General features: G+C 50.9%; 1 non-coding gene across 1 annotated transcript; it reads right to left on the bottom strand.

Annotated features, from left to right (window-relative positions):
• Positions 1-356: 356 nt before the first annotated feature.
• On the bottom strand, positions 357-518 carry LOC138512720 (U1 spliceosomal RNA). Its single transcript, XR_011281502.1, has one exon. It is a non-coding gene; the product is annotated as a U1 spliceosomal RNA (small nuclear RNA).
• Between the last annotated feature and the right edge of the window lie 5,000 nt (positions 519-5,518).

Below are 5,518 nucleotides of genomic sequence, written 5' to 3'. Positions count from 1 at the left end.
GACAGCACTGTCACTGATGTAACACATTGTCATGCTGGTTGTACCCAAAATATGCCTCTGTAGCAACATGTCTATGCTGGCTGTTCCCAATTTAGGCCAGCATTGTACTGTACAAAGCATGATTGATGCTGCCTGAGCATGTGCAGTGTGCCCAATACATATGGCAGCTTATCTCTGTAATACACATTACTTCTGTGGTGATGAAAGAAGCATAATTCAATTCAACAGATAAAATGTGGAAAAGCGATCACCCAAAGGTGAACCTAATTGAAGAAACGCAATGTGAGCACAATCTAAAAGTATGCAACCTAGCAGGCCTAGTGCACACTTTACCTTTTCTTTCACCAATAAATCGGGGGGGGAGAGCGCGAACGCAGTCCCCCACTACCAGAAATAATGCAGTCGTGTATCCCGCATTTGGGAACATAGCAGGGGTCAGCAAATCCGATGTGCAATGGGTAAGCCTCACCCTGGGAGATCTGCCCTTGAGATCAGATTCTCCCCTGCCAGCTAAGTATGAGTTGCATGCAAGAGGGCAGGGGTTGGGTCAGTTCTGGGAAGCCCCGCTAAGCGAGGGTGAGAAGGCAGGCCCTGACCCAGCCCCAACCCCCCAATCCCCAGAAGCTCTGAGCGTCTGCAGAGCTGCCTGTCCCGCGTGTAGGGGGAAGCTCCAGCAGGCAGAGCCCAGCAGAAGAGCAGATTGTAGCGCAGTTCCTTTCTCCCATCAGGTGCTGCTCGGCCCGAGATTTGTATAAATAGCAGGATGGCTTGAGCAGGCCTGTTGCAGTCTGCTCACTGGCCTGTCAGCCCCACACGGGCCCATGGCCCTCCTGAGCGTAGCTGCTCAACGCTGGCCCTATTCACACCATCATAATCATCCTGGACCTCAACGCTCCACTACCCCTGAATCTCAGAGTTCTGCTCAATGACAATGCTGAAGCTTTGACATCTTTGCCGTAACCATATGCTGTGTTGTGACAGCCGAGCCTGCACAGCGCCAAAGGCAAGTATTCCCTTGTCAGGGCCCAGAGGTCACTGAGTCTTCCAGTGCCATCCACTTGGCACGGCCTACTGTTCCCAGCGTTTTCTACCCACAAATCAGCACCACTGCCAAACAGAACTGCATCATTGGGGCCCATAGCTGCTGCTCTCCGACTTGACCCCAGTCCAGCGCAAAGGCACCCATGCTTCTGGTCTGATGTTGAAAAGCCTGGCTCTGCTGAGATCCGAAAGACAAGAACTAAGGTATTTTGGGAACATAGTACTATTGTTTTTTGTGTTGCAACTGTATCAGCTCACAGTGGATTCCTGCCACTGTTACTCCCATGCAGACCTACTCCTCTTTTGAATGTCTTGTCTGCCGACTCTCTCTCTCTCCTAGCCATTCCCTTACCGTGGCTACTATCTATCGGCCACCTGGTCAAATTTCCTCCTTCCTCTCCGAGTGGGCAGACCTCTCCTCCTCACTCCTGTCCTCAACCACTCAACTCCTCTTTCTTGGAGACTTCAACATCCACCTGGATGCCTCCTGTCCCCCCTCTGGACTCTTTCGCAGCCTCTGCGACTCTCTCTCACTCTCTATTCTCCCGTCTGGGCCGACTCATTCTGCAGGGCACACTCTTGATGCCCTGATCTCCTCTGACCTTCCCCTCTCTGTCCCTCTCTCCACTCCTCTCTCCTGGAGTGATCACTTTCTCCTCTCCTCCCACCTCACCCTCCCTACCTCTCAGGCAAAGCCACCCCCATCACTGCCACCTTCCTTCTCGGTCATCCGACCCATGAAGCGCGTGTCAGTTGAGGCTTTCGCTCCCTTCGGCTAACTCCCACCCTGACACAGCCCTCTCCACTCTCCACTCCGCTATATCTGATACTCTTGATATCCTTGCCCCTGTCATGAGAATCCGCCTGAAGCCCAAAGCCAAATGTAACTCCTGGTATGACTCGGATCTCGTCACCCTTAAGCGCAAGTGCAGGGTGTCAGAGAGGAAATGGCGTGCTTCATGTTCATCCTCTGACAAACTGGCCTGTCGCCTGCTCCAAAGGCAATACCAGCTCTCTGTTCTCACCAACAAGAGAGCCCTTATCCAACCCCGCATCTCTGCGGCATCTAACAACTCGGCCAAACTCTTTAAAATCTGCAAGGAGCTGGCCAACCCTGCTGCAGTCTCTACCTCTCCTGTCCCCTCCCAGGCCCTCTGCACGACACTGGCCTCTCACTTCATTTCAAAAACTCAGGACATCCTGTCCTCACTCTCCTCCTATAACCTCCCCCCCTCTATTCCCTGCCCTTCCTCTGGCTCTTCTGCAGCCACCCCTCCTCTCTCCTTCTCTTCCTTTCCCCTTTTTTCTGCTGACGAGGTTTCAAGACAAGTCCGATCTATGAAAGTCTCATCAAAACAGGTCCACCCCTGTTCCTCCAAAACTATCAAGGACCACATTGACTCCTTGGTTCCTGCCCTTGCTGACTACTGCAATCACTCCTTCACCTCTGGAGTCTTCCCATCCCCTCTCAAGCACTCCCTTGTGCACCCCCTTCTTAAGAAACCCTCTTCCGACCCTTCCTGCCCAGCTAACAATCGCCCAATCTCTATCACTCCCTTCCTGGGCAAGCTCCTGGAGAAACTGGCCATCTCCCAGCTTAATCTCCATGCTGAATGTGTTGGTAGTCTTCATGACCATCAGTCTGGCTTCAGAGCGGCCAGAAGCACGGAAACTGCTCTCCTGAACATCCGTGAGGACCTGCTCTCGAACCTTGACTCTAACATTCCATGTGTTCTCATTTTGCTTGATCTCTCTTCTGCCTTTGATACTGTCAACCATACCATCCTGCTCAACCGTCTCCGTGATAACCTCGGTATCACTGGTCAGGCTCTGACGTGGCTGACTTCTTTCCTCTCAAATCGACCCTCCCAGGTCCAACTGGGGTCTTTCCTCTCTGACATCTTCTTCTCTACCTGTGGTGTCCCCCAGGGATCTAACCTCTCTCCCTGGCTTTTCAACCAGTATCTGGCACCTCTCGCCCACCACATCGCCGCTCTCTGCCCCTACTTTCAGTGCTTTGCGGATGATACCCAACTCATTTTCAGGCTACCCTCGGCCTCCTCTTCTCCTTCCCTCATCTCTGACTGTCTTTCTGCTATCCAGGAATGGTGTGCCGCCAACGACCTCTGCCTTAATGCCAGTAAGACTGAGATTCTACTCATCGGCACTCCCACTCCCTCCTTCCCTGCTGCTCTCTGGCCGGCCTCTCTGGGCCCTCTTCCTACTCCTACCTGCAAGGCAAAAAACCTTGGGGTCATCTTCGACTCCACACTCTCCTTCTCTCCTCACATATCCGACGTATCTAAGAAGTCACACTACCAGCTACACCTCCTCAGAGGTATCCTTCCTTTCCTCTCCTTCCCCCAGAAGCTCACTGTCTCTAGAGCCCTGGTTCTCTCTAAGCTGGACTACTGTAACAGCCTCTATCTTAATCTGCCCGCCTCTACTCTCCGCCCTTTGCAACTCATCCAGAACAGGACTGCAAGACTTGTCCTTGGCCTCAAGCCCAGGGACCGTATCTCTCCAGGACTGAAATCACTACACTGGCTCCCAGTGACTGCGAGGATCAAGTTCAAAACCCTCTGCATTGTCAACAAGGCCGTCTGGGGCCTTGGGCCAAAATACCTTCAACTCTCTCTTCCTAAATATCTTCCTTCTCGAGCTCTTCGCTCATCCGCCTCCAGCTCCCTCAGGGTCAGCCGCTTCTCCAAACAACGAGTTGGGGGCAGATCTCTTTCCACTGCAGGGGCCTCCCTCTGGAACAGCCTTCCTACCTCCCTGAAACTTGAGGAGAACCACCTCCGGTTCCGGAAGCACCTCAAAACCTTCCTCTTTGCCTCCGCTTTCTCTCCCCCTCTCCCCTGCTAATACTACTGAAACTGCACTGAATCTGCAACTGGGCCATTCACCGTTCTCGGCCCAGCCACTCTCCCCTGCACTGCCTACACGGCAACCCCTGCACTACGGGACTGTGTCTGTATCCATACGGCCCCCCTTCCCAGCACTTGTCTGCACTTACCTCGCACTTGCCACCAGCTGGCCCTTGTTATTTATCCTGTATGCTGTATGCTTATAACCCTGTACTGCACTTTCCCCTCTCCCTTTCCCCCATGCACTTTTCCCTTCCCCTCTACCCTTGCACTTGCGCGATCTGAATGACACCTGGCCTAGTAAGATCGTTGTCTGTCTCCCCTTGTTCCCCCCCCTGCCTCGTCGCGCCTTGAAACACTTGTGTATAGGCGCGTTACAAATGCCTTATCATATCATATCATATCATACCTCTCCTGAAGGGTATAGGCTGCCCTCAGACTGCGCTACCAAAAGAGTGAAAATAAGTTATACCTGTTGGGCTTGCCTGTTTCACTTTTATGATTGGGATCACTGCTGCATGGGTATTAAGCGCGTTATAAATAACCTATCATACCACTCGTATTTTCTCCAGAGCTGCAGCAACTATTCGAAGTGTACTCCGATCCATTTTGTGAACAAACTCAATCCACTAACAAACGAAAACTTTGGTTCCCATTGATTTGGATTTGGATTTTGTTTCCTTTCTATACATTTCTGGAGAGCATTTTTTGAAAGGTTGTTCTTGAGTGTGTAGATTATTTGCTATTGCCCACTTTTGCTGAATGGCAATTTCGACAAAACATTTTTTTGCCGCATTTTTTTACGCTTTTTTACCAAAAAAATATAGATGGTAATTTTGGGTAAGGTATATAGAAAGTGAGGGTGCAGGGCTTCTGCCACCGGTTTTTGTGGTAAAAAAAGCAATAAAATTGACCCAAATGAATGTGGCGAAATTGGCATTCGCCATAAAAAAGGCAGAGAAAGTTTATTGATACGATTATTTATGTGTTCACAGGTCAATCACAGCATGGCTGGGATTTGTAAGGGGGCCATGGTGATTGAATCAGGTTTACTGGTGAAAGGATGGTGATCCAGCACAGAGCGGCTCCTTTTGTGCCAATGTTTCCAAGTCTCCCCCCAAAAATATTGTGACTGATGATGCTGATAGCAGTCTAGTAGAGTGAGTGTGCGCTCAGAATTCTCATTCGTCTTGTTCTTTTATGTGTCCCGAATAGAGCACAGAGTAGTTTTGCGCACAGGCATATTTTTAAAAAAAAAAAATCTTTTTTTTTTTTACTCAAGCATTGTCCAACATACGGCCTGGCGGGCCACATAAAATGGCTTGGCGGCCCGCATTGTGGCCCGCGGGCTGTACGTTGGACAACCTTGCTCTACACCCTCCATCTCTGTATTTCTCTGTATTTCTGTAGTGCTACTTGAGATGCTGCTGAGGCGGTAGCTGGTGTGTGATCCGTGGTCTTGTGTGCATGGCCTCCTTCATTGTCCCCTTTCACCAGGTTCCTTGACATCCAGCAGACAGCCTTAAAGTTATTTTTACCTCCACAAGTCGAGCACAGCTGCCCTAGGGCCGGGCACGTGCATGTGTGTGGGAATTCTTCCCAAGCAC

Source organism: Ambystoma mexicanum, chromosome 6p, assembly GCF_040938575.1.
Source record: "Ambystoma mexicanum isolate Mex_15411 chromosome 6p, UKY_AmexF1_1, whole genome shotgun sequence".
Classification (NCBI taxonomy): Eukaryota; Metazoa; Chordata; class Amphibia; order Caudata; family Ambystomatidae; genus Ambystoma; species Ambystoma mexicanum.
The sequence above is the reverse complement of the archived record's forward strand: the minus strand, read 5'-3'. Positions and strand labels throughout refer to the sequence as shown.